Source organism: Narcine bancroftii, chromosome 10, assembly GCF_036971445.1.
Source record: "Narcine bancroftii isolate sNarBan1 chromosome 10, sNarBan1.hap1, whole genome shotgun sequence".
Lineage (NCBI taxonomy): Eukaryota > Metazoa > Chordata > Chondrichthyes > Torpediniformes > Narcinidae > Narcine > Narcine bancroftii.
Genome location: NC_091478.1, coordinates 105,828,994 through 105,841,938, shown reverse-complemented (window position 1 = coordinate 105,841,938; position 12,945 = coordinate 105,828,994). Strand labels below are relative to the sequence as shown.

The following is a 12,945-nucleotide window of genomic DNA, read 5'->3' as shown; positions in this document are numbered from 1 at the left end:
CAGGAATTTTGCCATCTCTACCAATTCATGCCCCAAATGAAACTTTACAGCTCACTGCTGTAGTGTAGAAGTCAAGGTCTATTGAAAAAGTTTGGAAACTGCTACTCTTGACATCAATGCAACCTTTGCATTCACACAAAAGAGACAGTTGACTACACAACAGTCGGCATTCAGGACACTCATGCCCTGAGAGACACGACATCTTCCCAGCACTTCCTGCCTGTGGCACAAGACTGATTTCTTTTTGCACTGCTATTTAGAAGCCCTGCATGCCTCCACCTCCATCCTAGAAGGACTCCGCAACCCATCTTCCATCACTGTAGTATCCATTCATTGTTACCAATACTCATCTGATGATGGCAGAATGCTGACTGTATACCCCAAGGTCAGTGCAGCGGGGCAAGGAGCAACTAGCACAAGAAATACCACCCTAATGCACCACCTCCCTTCCACAGAAGGGCATTGGACAATAGAACCTGCAAACCCTATTTTGGATAGGTACAACTACTTTTTAAACATTAAGGAGATTGTTAACATTGCATAAACATAGATACTGGGAAACATTTCTGAATGAACTACCATAATCTCCCCATTATTTGCATTATAATTGTCTTAAATATAGAAGTCCTCACAATTGTAGCAATTCTGCATGGCCACGGGGAAAAGAATCTCAGGGTGATATGCAAAGCCATGTATGTACAGTACTCTGACAATAAATCTGAACTTTGAGAAGTGCAATGGGAAATTTCACATTCATGCAACTTAATATGCAATTATCATTCCTTGATCAAACAACTTAAAAAGCTGAAGAAAGTATTTGTTATCAGGTTCAAGCTCAATCAAAATGACAGAATATTACATACGGCACTGAGTGAATGTGCTGGATCTTTGAAAGAGTAATCCTGAGCATTTGCAAAGCACCAACACCAATGGTCATACAACAGGCCCCTGTTCCAAAAGTCCAAATAATTTTCTCTTCAAAGAAAAAATCCGCAGAAGTATATTAATGAAGTAGGAGAATGACATGAATGCAAAAACGTGTCAATGAACTAAAAAAAATCCAATGGATTTCAGAAAAAAATACAGTGTTCCACATCAGAATTGATACTGAGGCAGTAGAAATATGAGCAATATTTTCAATTATTCAAGAAGTCACAACTACTGCAAACTAGAGAGTAAAGATCAAAATCAAAAATTGAATTATTTACTGAGAGTATTAGGAAATAATTAATATTGTTTAACGTCAAAACAGCAATAGTCACTGTTCAAATTTATTCACTGATTGTATTACGTCTACTTTAATGCCTAACGGTGTTAATTTTCAAACCCATTTATGAAGGCTGTACATCATTTTAAATAATAGAAACATCTCAAGGATCATCTATATTGTACATGGTAACATTCCAAAAGTCAAGATGTACTGATGCTGAATGCGATAAAAAAATTCACTTCTACTCAACAGAGAACATGGAAAAAGTTAGCAGTACGATTGACAATTAATCAAAGCTCATTACTGCAGTAAATCCCTTCGTTTTTGGAGATTATCACTGCACATCATCGAGGAAGGAAAGAAAGACCAATTTTTTTTTAGCATAAACCTGTAAATATAAGAATCTAATCAAATGCTACTTAGAATCTAGAGTTACTAATATTACACCAGACGGTTTCATTTCAAATATGGCATCGCCGTCAAATCTACAGAACATAGAATCAAAATGTGCAGAAAAATTGCAATCATTCTGCCCATGTAAATTGACAGGTTTTTAATGACTTCAATATCAACACCCCGAAACAGTCCAATCTACTGATGAATTCGTCAACACCCCGAAACAGTCCAATCTACTGATGATTTCGTCAACACCCCGAAACAGTCCAATCTATTGATGAATTCGTCAACACCCCAAAACAGTCCAATCAACAGATGAATTCAACACCCCGAAACAGTCCAATCTACTGGTGAATTCGTCAACACCCTGAAACAGTCCAATCTACTAATGAATTTGTCAACAGCCCAAAACTGTCCAATCTACTGATGAATTCATCAACACCACGAAACAGTCCAATCCACAGATGAATTCGTCAACACCCCGAAACAGTCCAATCTACTGATGATTTCGTCAACACCCCGAAACAGTCCAATCTATTGATGAATTCGTCAACACCCCGAAACAGTCCAATCAACAGATGAATTCAACACCCCGAAACAGTCCAATCTACTGGTGAATTCGTCAACACCCTGAAACAGTCCAATCTACTGATGAATTCGTCAACACCCCGCAACAGTCCAATCTACTGATGAATTCGTCAACACCCCGAAACAGTCCAATCTACTGATGAATTCGTCAACACCCCGAAACAGTCCAATCTACTGATGAATTCGTCAACACCCCGAAACAGTCCAATCTACTGATGAATTCGTCAACACCCCGAAACAGTCCAATCTACTGATGAATTCGTCAACACCCCGAAACAGTCCAATCTACTGATGAATTCGTCAACACCCCGAAACAGTCCAATCTACTGATGAATTCGTCAACACCCCGAAACAGTCCAATCTACTGATGAATTCGTCAACACCCCGAAACAGTCCAATCTACTGATGAATTCGTCAACACCCCGAAACAGTCCAATCTACTGATGATTTCGTCAACACCCCGAAACAGTCCAATCTATTGATGAATTCGTCAACACCCCGAAACAGTCCAATCAACAGATGAATTCAACACCCCGAAACAGTCCAATCTACTGGTGAATTCGTCAACACCCTGAAACAGTCCAATCTACTAATGAATTTGTCAACAGCCCAAAACTGTCCAATCTACTGATGAATTCATCAACACCACGAAACAGTCCAATCCACAGATGAATTCGTCAACACCCCGAAACAGTCCAATCTACAGATGAATTCGTCAACACCCCAAAACAGTCCAATCTACTGATGAATTCGTCAACACCCCGAAACAGTCCAATCTACTGATGAATTCGTCAACACCCCGAAACAGTCCAATCCACAGATGAATTCGTCAACACCCCAAAACAGTCCAATCTACAGATGAATTAGTCAACACCCCAAAACAGTCCAATCTACTGATGAATTCGTCAACACCCCGAAACAGTCCAATCTACTGATGAATTCGTCAACACCCCGAAACAGTCCAATCTACTGATGAATTCGTCAACAATCCGAAACAGTCCAATCTACTGATGAATTCGTCAACACCCCGCAACAGTCCAATCTACTGATGAATTCGTCAACACCCCGAAACAGTCCAATCTACTGATGAATTCGTCAACACCCCGAAACATTCCAATCTACTGATGAATTCGTCAACACCCCGAAACAGTCCAATCTACTGATGAATTCGTCAACACCCCGAAACAGTCCAATCTACTGATGAATTCGTCAACACCCCGAAACAGTCCAATCTACTGATGAATTCCAAGGTACAGCTGATCTGTGAATTTTGAGTAAACCTTGTTTAAAGAATCCACCAGTTCCTTTTAAAGGGAAGGGAAGGGAAGCAGGAGAATTGCTGCAGGCAGGAAGAGATCAATTATAACCCAATCAAATCCAACCAGAAGACTTTGTTTCGCTGCCCTCCCTTCCTCCCCTCCCCACCCCCACCCACCCCCCTCCCCCCCTCCCCCACCCCCACCTCCCCCCCTCCCCCACCTCCCACCTCCCCACCTCCCCCCCTCCCCCCTCCCCACCCCCACCTCCCCCCCTCCCCACCCCCACGCAGCCGAGGCTGAGCCAACTTTGGAGCTTTCTCAGCAGGACACTGGCCTGAAGCCTGATTGCCCCCCCATGTGAGGCCGGGCAGGGTGAAGGCGATTCCAGCGCGACCCCCACCACCTCATTCTACATACCTCTCCGTGGGAGGTGCGGGGGCTGCCAAGAGCGTGTCGGGAACCGCAGCGGCTGCCGATCTCCCCCCCCCACCGTCCCCTCCTCACTCCCCCCAACCACCTCGTACACGGGCCAGGAAACTCCGGCTCTGCCACCGCGACCAAACCCCGAACATGCGACCCAACGCCGCACTTCCGCAACCGCTTCGGGAATCTTCGGCCGTCCTCGGCACTGCTCGGCTCCGATCGGGGCGGGGCGGGGCGGGCGCGCGCGGGAGGAGGACGGGGCGCGCGCGGGAGGAGGACGGGGCGCGCGCGGGAGGAGGACGGGGCGCGCGCGGGAGGAGGACGGGGCGCGCGCGGGAGGAGGAAGGGGCGCGCGCGGGAGGAGGACGGGGCGCGCGCGGCGCGGGGCGGGGCGGGAGAAGCGGGCGGCGCCGAGGGCGTTTCGCCACCCTCCAATGGAGGGAAGGGAAACATGGCGTCGCGTCCAAGCCGGACGTCGCTTCTCCAGTGGGTGCAGCCGAATCGTCACCCGCCAAGAAGTGACCACAAGAGCCCTGGTTGAGTTTGTTGTCGTGGAGTCTGACGGTGCAGGGGGAGCCGCTGTTCCTGAACCTGGGGGGGGGGCGAGTCTGGTGGCCCCTACGCCTCTTCCCTGATGGCAGCAGCGAGAACAGAGCGCGTGCTGGCGGGTGCGGATCCTCGATGGTCGCTGCTGCGCTCCGACGCTAGCGTTCCCTCTCGATCTTCTTCGTGGCGGGAAGGGTTTTGCCTGTGACGTCCGAGGCTGTGTCCACTACCTTTTGGAGGGCTTTACGCTCAGGGGTATCAGACCGTGAGGCAGCCGGTCAGTACACCGTCCTCCACACCTCGGTAGATATTTCCCAGGGTTTCTGGTGTCAGATCAAAACTGAGGAAGTCGAGCGCTGAAAATTCCATTCACGGTGCCATTGATGTGTTCAGTCCAGGAAGGAGCGTCCAAGACTCCCATTAACTTAAGTTTGCTTCCCCTCTCCCCTGCCGATCTCCCAATGATCACTGGATCATAGACCTCCTTCCTGAAGTCAACAATCAGCTCCTTCGTTTTGGTGACATTGAGTGCGACCATTCGGCCAAGTCTTCACTCTCTCTCCTGTATGCTGACTCATCACCTTGTACCATGATATTGTTGGCAAATTTGTAGATAAAGTTACCGTCATACCAAGCCACACAGTCATAGGTGTTAAGTGAGTAGAGCAGGGGGCTCTGTACACAGTCCTGTGGTGCTCTGGTACCAATGGAGATTGTGGAGGAGATGCTTTTGCCAATCCTCACTGATTTTGGTCTGGAGGTGAGAAAATCCATGATCCAATTATACAGTGGGGCATTGAGTCTCAAGTTTTGGAGTTTGCTGATCAGTTTTGACGGGATGATGGTGTTAAATGTGAACTTCATTAATAAAGAGCATCTTGACTGTTCGGGTGTTCCAGGGCTTTATGTAGAGCCAGTGAGATGGCATCTGCTGAAGACCTGTTGCTATGATGGTTGAACTGGAACGGATTCATGTCACCGCTCAGACAGGAGCTGATAGGCTCAACATCAGCCCTTCAAAACACTTCATTACTGTTGGTATAAGTACTTCCGTTATTAAGGCAGGTTACTTTTTTGGAGTTGTACCTGTTGAGACACAGACTGTTAAGAGTGAGAATTCGGGAAGTGTTCTTCAAAAGACTATCAGGCATCCTCAAATACTGGTGGGCAAAGGCATTGTGAAGGTGGTGGTGAATTTCACGGATGACTGCCTTGGGTTGATCAAAGACTTTTGAAAAAGGAGTTCACGTCATTCATGCTCTTATTGTGACGATAAGTAGAAGATGGTGCTGGTTGGTAAAGGGCTGGTTTGCTGATGTCAAATGTCGATTTAATCTGTACACTTTGGGAAATGAAATTGACTATTGTTTATTGTTTTGTCTGAATCTTTGTGCATTTGTTGATAATATGTTGCATTACTGCTGTTGGTGTATCCTTGGTTTTAGAGTGGAGAAGAGACGACTTCTCTTTGGCCTTGGAGACAAGCTGGACTTAGCTTGTTGGAAGTACTGCATTGTGTGGATCTTCACTGGATTACAAATGCCAGTTTATAACCTGTTTTCAGTCTGTGTCGGTGTATACCAACCTTTCTTTTCTTCTTTGGCTTGGCTTCGCGGACGAAGATTTATGGAGGGGCATGTCCAGGTCTGCTGCAGGCTCGTTGGTGACTGACAAGTCCGATGTGGGACAGGCAGGCACGGTTGTAGCGGTTGCAAGGGAAAATTGGTTGGATGGGGTTGGGTGTTGGGTTTTTCCTCCTTTGTCTTTCGTCAGTGAGGTGGGCTCTGCGGTCTTCTTCAAAGGAGGTTGCTGCCCGCCGAACTGTGAGGCGCCAAGATGCACAGTTGGAGGTGATATCAGCCCACTGGCGGTGGTCAATCTGGCAGGCACCAAAAGATTTCATTAAGCAGCCTTATATAATGCTTTAATCCAATTAATATATTTCTCTGGTAGGTTGAACCAATGTAGTACTTTAAATAAATAATTCCATTCTACCCTGTCAACGGCTTTCTCTGCGTCAAAAGCAACCGCCACTGTTGAAGTCTTCTTTCCTTGTACTGCATGGATTAAGTTAATGAACTTAGTGATATTGTCCATTGTTTGTCTTTTCTTAATAAATCCAGTTTCGTCAAGTTTTACTATTTTTGGTACACAGGCAGCCAATCTGTTTGCTCATAGTTTTGCTATTATCTGATTCCACCGGCATGGAATGAAGTCCTTGTACCTCTTCTTTGGTGCACCACTGTCTCGGTGGCCAGTGGAGAGCTCACCATATAACACGATCTTGGGAAGGCGATGGCCCTCCATTCTGGAGATGTGACCCACCCAGCGCAGTTGGATCTTCAGCAGCATGGATTCGATGCTTGCGGACTCTGCCAGCTCAAGTACTTTGATGTTGGTGATGAAGTCATTCCAATGAATGTTGAGGATGGAGCGGAGACCGCGCTGATGGAAACGTTCTAGGAGCCGTAGGTGATGCCGGTAGAGGACCCATGATTCGGAGCTGAACAGGAGCGTGGGTATGACAACGGCTCTGTACACGCTGATCTTTGTGTGTTTCTTCAGGTGGTTGTTTTTCCAGACTCTTTTGTGTAGTCTTCCAAAGGCGCTATTTGCCTTGGCGAGTCTGTTGTCTATCTCTTTGTCGATCCTTGCATCAGATGAAATGGTGAAGCCGAGGTAGGTAAACTGGTTGACCGTTTTGAGTTTTGTGTGCCCGATGGAGATGTGGGGGGGCTGGTGGTCATGGTGGGGAGCTGGCTGATGGAGGACCTCAGTTTTCTTCAGGCTGACTTCCAGGCCAAACATTTTGGCAGTTTCCACAAAACAGGACGTCATGCGCTGGAGAGCTGGCTCTGAATGGGCAACTAAAGCAGCATCGTCTGCAAAGAGTAGTTCACGGACAAGTTGCTCTTGTGTCTTGGTGTGAGCTTGCAGGCGCCTCAGATTGGAGAGACTGCCATCCGTGCGGTACCGGATGTAAACAGCGTCTTCATTGTTGAGGTCTTTTATGGCTTGTTTCAGCATGATGCTGAAGAAGATAGTAAAGAGGGTTGGTGCGAGGACGCAGCCTTGCTTCACGCCGTTGTCAATGGAGAAGGCTTCGGAGAGCTCATTGTATCTGACCCGACCTTGTTGGTTTTCGTGCAGTTGGATAACCATGTTGAGGAACTTGGGGGGGCATCCGAGGCGCTCTAGTATTTGCCAAAGCCATTTCCTGCTCACGGTGTCAAAGGCTTTGGTGAGGTCAACAAAGGTGATGTAGAGTCCTTTGTTTTGTTCTCTGCACTTTTCTTGGAGCTCTCTGAGGGCAAAGACCATGTCAATAGTTTCTCTGTTTGTGCGAAAGCCACACTGTGATTCTGGGAGGACATTTTCGGCGGCACTAGGTATTAGTCTATTAAGGAGAATCCTAGCAAAGATTTTACCTGCAATGGAGAGTAGCGTGATTCCCCTGTAGTTTGAGCAGTCTGATTTCTCGTCTTTGTTTTTGTACAGGGTGATGATGATGGCATCACGAAGGTCCTGAGGCAGCTTTCCTTGGTCCCAGCAGAGCATGAAAAACTCATGCAGTTTGGTATGCAGAGCTTTGCCACCAGCCTTCCAGACCTCTGGGGGTGTTCCGTCCATACCTGCTGCTTTGCCACTTTTCAGTTGTTCAATTGCCTTATATGTCTCTTCCCGGGTAAGGACCTCATCCAGCTCTAGACTCAAGGGTTGTTGAACGAGCTGGAGCAGGGCGGATTCTTGGACTGAGCGGTTGGCACTGAAAAGAGATTGGAAGTGTTCTGACCATCGATTGAGGATGGAGATCTTGTCGCTGAGGAGGACTTCGCTGTCTGAGCTGCGCAGAGGGCTTTGGACTTGGGGTGAGGGGTCGTACACCGTCTTTAGTGTCTCATAAAAACCCCTGAAATCACCAATGTCGGCGCTAAGCTGGGTTCGTTTGGCGAGGCTAGTCCACCACTCATTTTGGATCTCCCGGAGTTTGCGCTGAAGATGGCTGCATACAAGACGGAAGGCTTGTTTTTTCTCTGGCCAGGAAGGCTTTGCAAGGTGAGCCTGGTGGGCAGATCGCTTCTTTGCCAGCAGCTCATGGATTTCCTGGTTGTTTTCATCAAACTAGTCCTTGTTTTTCCTGGAGAAGCCCAGTACCTCTACCTCTTCAGTGGATTGCAGTATGGCCGTTTTCAGCTGATCCCAGAGGGTTTCAGGAGATGTGTTCGTGAGGCAGTTTGCATCCTCAAGCTTTGCTGGAGATTTGCCTGGAAGTTTCCTCACTACGTCTGACTGCAAGTTTCCAACATTGAACCTCTTTCTGGGGGCTCCACTGTTCTTGAACTTTGGCTTGAAGTGAAGGTTGAGCTTGCAGCGAACAAGCCGGTGGTCAGTGTGGCATTCCGCGCTGGGCATGACCCTGGTGTGGAGCTCATCTCGTTTGTCTCTTCCTCGCACCAGAACGTAGTCCAGGAGGTGCCAGTGTTTGGATCGGGGATGCATCCAGGTAGTCTTCAGGCTGTCTCTCTGCTGGAAAAGGGTGTTAGTAATGACAAGCCACTGTTCTGTGCAGAGTTCCAACAGGAGGCGCCTGTTGTCATTGCACTTGCCGACACCATGCTTGCCAAGGATTCCTGGCCAGGTTTCTGAGTCTTTGCCGACGCGAGTGTTGAAGTCGCCAAGGATGACAACCTTGTCGGCTGTAGGGGTGCATTGGATGAGGTTGCACAGATCAGTGTAGAACTTGTCCTTTTCTGCTTGTTCCGCCTGAAGGGTTGGAACATAGACACTGATGAGAGTGATGTGTCGCTTGTTTTGAAGGGGGAGTCGCATGGACATGATCCGGTCAGAGTGGCCTGTTGGGAGGTTTTCGAGTTTGGAGGCAATGGAGTTCTTGACCAATTTGGAGTTCTGTGTGCAGTTCTGGTCGCCTAATTATAGGAAGGATATAAACAGAGTGGAGAGAGTGCAGAGAAGGTTTACCAGAATGTTGCCTGGGTTTAAGCATCTGGAGTATGGGGAGAGATTGGACAGATTGGGTCTTTATTCTTTGGAGCGTAGAAGGTTGAGAGGGGATTTGATAGAAGTATTTAAGATTATGAAAGGGATAGACAGAGTGGATGTGGATAGACTATTTCCGTTAAGAGGAGGAAAGATTAAAACAAGAGGACATGAGTTAAGAATTAAGGGGCAGAGGTTTAGAGGTAACATGAGGGGGAACTTCTTTACTCAGAGAGTGGTAGCTGTGTGGAATGATCTTCCGGGAGAAATAGTGGCGGCGGAGTCAATTGTATTATTTAAGAAAAGGTTGGACAGGTATATGGATGAGAGGAAGATGGAGGGTTATGGGCATTGTGCAGGGAGGTGGGATTAGAAAGGGGTGTTTGGTTCGGTGCGGACTAGAAGGGCCTAATGGCCTGTTTCCGTGCTGTAATTGTTATTATTATATTATTATTATTAAGCCAACACCAGACAGGCGTCGTTCAGCCTGAGGCTTGCCAGACCAGTAGAGTGTGTAGCCCACGTCGTGTTCTTGGAGGCTGCCTACATCTGCAAGGCGGACTTCGCTGAGAGCGGCTATGTCGATGTTGAGTCTGAGGAGTTCATGTGCGATGAGGGCAGACCGACGTTCAGGTTGGTGGCTGTCAGCCTTATCTAACATGGTTCTGATGCTCCAGCATGCTAGCTTGAGTTTGTGTGCATCTTTTGAGGGGGAGGACGTGGACCTGTCCTCGGGCCTGTGCAAAGGAGCTTTTAGAAAGGAGCTTTTAGGCTGGAAGGGCCTGTTTCATACTGTATACCAATATACAGTATGAAACAGGCCCTTCCGGCCCAGGAGACCGCGCTGCCCAATTACACTTAATTCACCTACAACCCCCAGTACATTTTGAATGGTGATAGGGAAATGGAGCCCCTGGGGAAAATCCATGCAGACACAGGGAGAACATAAACTTTATAGGTAGTGTGGGATTTGAACCTTATTCTCAATTGCTGGCCCTATAACAGAGTAGTGTTATCCGCTATGCTAATCATTAGCCTGATGTGTATGAATTGCATTTAAGAATTCCTTATTCAGTGTCTTTTCAGAGTCTAGTTCATCAAGCTAAATGGATAGGCTGGTTCTTTATTCCCTGGGCTGTTGAGGGAGTAACCATATCAAGATTTATAAAATCAAGAGGGGCATGGATAAAGTAAATACTCACAGTCTTTTTCCCAGGGTAGATGATTCTATAATTAGAAGGCATAGGTTTAAGTTGAGAGGGGAGAGATTTAAGAGTTCAAGTTTACTTATCCCATTTTACTAGTACAACCTGATGAAACAGTGTTCTGTTCATGGTGCAAAACAGTGGAAACACATATACAACTTAATACGTATACAGACAAACAATACATAAATACATCCACATCTTCCAAGGCCACTGTTTTCTCAAGTTTTTGATATAGGTTTTGTTTTCCATCCACATCTTTGTTACCTTTTATCTTGAGTTGAAACTGCATGCCTGAACCAGTTGAATTCTCCATAAATTCTCTGCTGTCCACATCTAAACTCGCTCTAATTACAATACATCCATTAATCTTGATGGCTCTGTGTTGCGGAACACATCCAATTTAAAATTCTTCCCCATTGAAAATCCCTACACCCTTTCCTAGTTCTGATTTGCTCAGAATATCTCAGTGAATTTAACCTCCCCATCATTACCACCAGTACTTTCAGTTGCCAAGTGATATCTCTTTACCCGCTCCCCACTTTAACCAATTTTATACAACTCCTGAAAGCTTCTATTAAATGTCAACACCTCCTGTGCTTTAATCATTTATTGTTTGAAGTTGTAACAATTATTTTTGTTGTTTGACCAATGTTGTCATTCAACCAATCCCTTGAGAGCAGATTAGCTAGTTACTTTCACCACTATTTGCTAAGACATTGCTATGAAAATATAGTTACTTCTGTTCATTTATAAAATCATTAATAACTGTTTGAAAAAAAATTCCCAGCTGTAATGCATCCAATTCAGCTCCAAGACAATGAGGCTGCCCCTGGAGCGAATCCAAATTAATTTGGTGCTGCTTCTAATACAAATGGAGTTAAACCATATTCTGCATAGTTGATTCTATGAAACTGGAAGCCAAAGGTTGGAAAAGGAAAACAGTGAGACTTTCAGGTGGCAGAGTTCCTCATGATTAGATAACTAAGGTGTAGGTGAACATTTTGAGTCCAGTGACCATAAAGTTTCAATTATGGATAAGGATAGGCCTGATCCTCGAGTTGAGATTCTAAATTGGAGAAAAGCCCATTTTGAGGAAATAAGAAAGAATCAAGGAAGAGTGGAAGTTATTTTCTGTAGGTGGAAGGCCTTCAAAAGCTACATTTTGAGAGTGCAGAATTTGCATGTTCTAGTCAGAATTAAAGGCAAAGTTAACAGGCATAGGGAACATTAGTTTTCAAGGGATATTAGCAATCTGGTAAAGAAGAGAGAGAGATATAGCAGGTATAGACAACAAGGAGCAAATGAGGTATTAGAAGAGTATAGAAAATGTAAGAAAATATTAAGAAGGAAATCAGGAAGGCAAAAAGAAGACATGAGGTTGCTTTGATACATAATGTGAAGGTAAACCCGAAGAGTTTCTAAAGTATGTTAAGAATAAAAGGATAGTAAAGGACAAAATTGGTTCCCTAGAAGATCAGTGTGGCTATCTATGTATGAAGCCTAACAAGATGGGGAGATCTTGAACAGTTTTTTTGCAGCATTATTTACTCAGGAAACTGGCATGGTGTATAAGGAAGGAAGGGAAACAAGCAGTAGAGGCATAGAACATAAAGAGATTAAAGAGGAGGGGGTGGTTTCTGCCTTACAGCGAATAAAGGTAGATCAATCCCCCAGGCCTGACTTGATATTCACTCAGAAATTGAGGAAGACTAGTGTTGAAATTACAGGGGTCCTGGCAGAAATATTTAAAATGTCCTTAGCTGCAGGTGAGGTCCCAAAGGATTGGAGGATAGCACATATTGTTCCGTTGTTTAAAAAAGGCTCCAAAAGTAAACCAAGAAATTACAAGCCAGTGAACATGATGTCAGTAGTGGGTAAATTATTGGAGGATGTTCTGAGAGATAGGATATACAAATATTTGGACAGGCAAGGACTGATTTAGTATAGTCATCATGGCTTTGTGTGTGGTAGGTCGTGTTTAATGAATCTTATAGTTTTTTTTTGAGGAGGTTACCAAGAAAGTAGATGAAGGACAGGCTGTAAATATTGTCTGCATGGACTTTAGTAAGGCCTTTGACAAGGTCCCACATTGGAGGTTAGTTCAGAAGGTTCAGACATTAGGTATCCATGGAGAGGTTGTAAAATGGATTTGAAATTGGCTGAATGGGAGAAGACAGAGAGTGGTAGTGGATGATTGCTTTTCAGGCTGGAGGCCTGTGATTAGTGGTATGCCTCAAGTATCGGTGTTGGGACCATGATGTGGATGATAATGTGGGAACTTAGATCAGCAAGTTTGCAGATGACACTATGATTGGAG

The 12,945-nt window shown here is 45.7% G+C and overlaps 1 protein-coding gene across 7 annotated transcripts in view; it reads right to left on the bottom strand.

Moving 5' to 3' along the window:
* The window catches only part of zdhhc7 (zinc finger DHHC-type palmitoyltransferase 7), a 173,150-nt gene that overhangs the window by 63,667 nt on the left and 96,538 nt on the right, over positions 1 to 12,945 (bottom strand). For 2 of the 7 annotated variants that reach the window (XM_069902156.1, XM_069902160.1), the window contains exon 1: positions 3,978 to 4,077. The exons of 2 other annotated variants lie outside the window; for them this stretch is intronic. The gene's annotated coding sequence lies outside the window, so the exon portion shown is untranslated. 3 more of the 7 variants (XM_069902152.1, XM_069902153.1, XM_069902159.1) reach the window with 2 other exon arrangements.